This window comes from Triticum urartu, chromosome 5 (genome assembly GCF_003073215.2).
Source record: "Triticum urartu cultivar G1812 chromosome 5, Tu2.1, whole genome shotgun sequence".
NCBI lineage: Eukaryota > Viridiplantae > Streptophyta > Magnoliopsida > Poales > Poaceae > Triticum > Triticum urartu.
In genome coordinates this window covers 25,760,072-25,763,236 of record NC_053026.1, presented here as the reverse complement: position 1 = coordinate 25,763,236, position 3,165 = coordinate 25,760,072, and positions in this window count along the sequence as shown.

Sequence of the window (3,165 nt, the reverse complement as noted above, 5' to 3'; positions counted from 1 at the left end):
TTCAAGATCTCCTACCATTGTAACCGACTCTGTGTAACCCTAACCCTATCCGGTGTCTATATAAACCGGAGGGTTGTAGTCCGTAGGACAGAATCAACTCCATACACAACAATCATACCATAGGCTAGCTTCTAGGGTTTAGCCTCCTTGATCTCGTGGTAGATCTACTCTTGTACTACCCATATCATCAATATTAATCAAGCAGGAGTAGGGTATTACCTCCATCGAGAGGGCCCGAACCTGGGTGAAACAAAGTGTCCCATGTCTCCTGTTACCATCCGGCCTAGACGCACAGTTCGGGACCCCCTACCCGAGATCCACCGGTTTTGACACCGACAACGACACTTCAGGGTCGCCCGCTTCTGGAGCGGAGGAGTCTGGAGGAGGCGTTTCTCTCTCCATCATCTCTGGAACAAGATCCCCCGGAGACGAGCTCATTTGAGAGGGGCTAAGGCCCGAACTGCAAAAATATATGCGGTGGTTATTTTCTCAGAAGAAAAAGATGGCATATCTGTACTATTAAAGTATTTCGGGTCACTTATGACTCGTGGGAGAATTGACCCCCCCACGGACTTTGTGCGGCAACAGCACCCCCCGAGGTAGGACCCTCTGTGGGAGACTTCTTCTCCCGTTTGGAAGCTTCGGCTTTCGAATCCCCGGGCGCGTTCCTTTTCCTCTTCCGGTCGTCTTCCTTCATGGAGACGCTTGCTCCCTCGGTTAGAATGGGCAGCGTTGGGGGCCCGCGTCCGCCCTTATTATCCTCCACAGTATCTTCCTTCAAAGGCTCCGGGCAAGGTGCGATCTGGAGCATCTTTTCCAGCACCGGATTTTCCAAACCCTCAGGGAGGGGGGCCGAACACCGAATCAACTTCGCCTTCGTTTTCCAGTCCTGATCAAAAAGCGAACTCTCAGAAATAACTTCGTAACAAATGAGAGACAGTATGTTCGGCTGGAAGATTCCTTACCTGTTCGGCGGCACGATTACTGGTCAGGCCCACGTCCTCGGTAATTTCCGGACACTCTACCTGAGGTCCGAAGAATGACTTGTACATCTCCTCATGCGTCAGGCCGAGGAAATTTTGAATGGCATGCGGTCCCTCGGGATTGAACTGCCACAAGCGAAGGGGCCAGCGTTTGCAAGGCTGGACTTGACGAACCAGCATAACTTGTGTGACCACAACCAAGCTGAAATCTCCATTGAGTAGATCTTGACTACGGCTTTGCAGTATAGGCACGTCCTTGGCTGGACCCCAGCTCAGTCCTCTGCTAATCCATGACATCAGTTGTGGTGGGGGGCCCGGGCGGAAAACAGGGGCGGCCGCCCACTTGGCACTTCTAGGAGCCGTGATATAGAACCACTCCTGTTGCCACAATTCAGACACCTCTAGAATGGAACCTTTGGGCCATGGAGCTCCCGTCATCTTGCGTATTTGTCGGTGTACTAGAGTAGGGGTACCCTAGTATCCCGAACTTGTGCACGGGCAGTCGCAGCATCCCGCGGCAAGGCTTGCCGGGTGACCGCCAAGGTCCTCCGTGGTTCCTTTGGAGCCATTCAAGGACAAAGTATCCAAGCCAAGGAGACAAGACCCCGGCAAGAGGAGCTTGCCGGGAAGGCCAACCAAGGCATCTCAAGGAACTTGCCGCGACGCGCCACGCGTCCCGGCAAGGCCCGGTGAGCGACAAGCTCCTGGACGCGACAAGACAACGATCGCGGCAAGGCGCTTGCCGCGGCAAGCCACCACTCTGTGTACGCGCTCCAGCACATCCACCAACGTGTCGCTCTGGGACCCTTCCAGGCGTACGTGGCAGGAGGCTGTGCAGCCAGCGGTGCGCGGTGGCAAGCGGCGCTGACAAGATTGCCATCGTGGCGAGCGGTGGCGTCCCTGACGGTCCCTTTTGCACTATTTGAGCGACGCAGACAGGAATTTAATGCCTTTGTCCCCTGCCGTCGGGGTTAGGTATGATACACTATAGCAGGTAGCTGTACCAACCGCAACACCTTTCCATTTTTACCCTTGTCTACATTGCCACCTGTCGCTGACCCCTTGAGCATATAAAAGGAGGCCCATGCGCAACGTAGAGAGGGAGGAAGAGAACACTCACACTCGGTCTCGTTAGCTGCTGGGGTGTACTGTAGCACTCCGCGCTCTCGAGCAAGAACTCAATACAAACCACAAAGCAGGAGTAGGGTTTTACGCATCCGTGCGGCCTGAACCTGGGTAAACTGCTCGTGTGCTTCGCCTCGATCCACTCTTCGTGCGACCCTCGCCCCCGCCAAACCGAAAGGGACTCGGTCCGCCGGTCCCATAGGTGCTCGTGGATTAGTCCCCCGACATCTTTGGCGCGCCAGGTAGGGGTGTCGAGGTTGTGTGAACCAGATCCGGCGTTCACACGAGCTAGATCTTCATCATCTTCATTGACATGCCGCCGAAGAAGAAGGCTTCGGAGGCGGCTGCTCCGTCCGCACCGAACCCACCACCGCCGGAGCAAACGGCTGATGGGACAGACGCCGGCGGAAGAACGGGCGCCGACGAGGGAGCTCACGGTGCTTCCAGGTCCAAGGACAAGGCTGCGCTGCCCATCGGCGGCGTAGCCGGCTCCCACAATGACCGGGCACACTCCAAGACCTCGGCGTCCGTACATGCACCGCGCCCATCTCAGGAGGCGCGGGACCGGCAGCGTCATGGTACTCACGGTACTATGCGTTTGCTGGACCAAGATCGAGCTGGTGGATCTCGGAGTGCTCAAGACCAGCATGCACGCCAACATGCTGGCACAAGCGAGGCACGGTCGCCTGGATGGGATACTGCTCCTTCTAACATAGTTAGAAGTCCGAGCATATCCCGCTCCTCGCACCGTTCGCCACCGCCACCCGCCACTACAGCAGAAGCTTTAGTGCGAGCTCAACTGCTCCTGGACTACCCTCCAACGGCAGACAAGATCGACGACTGGAGGGCCACCATTCAGAGTCTCATCGGCTTCGCCAACGGCGACACTCAACGGCAGCCGAGCACGTCGCAGCCGCGGCAAGTCAGCCAGGCACGAGCCGGTGGCGACAAGACCGGTGGGGGTGCAACCACTGTGCACTCTCCGTCCCGAAGGCCAAGATTGCCGAATCGTCGGATCCACCTCGACAGCGACTCCACCGCGTCATCAGATCCACGA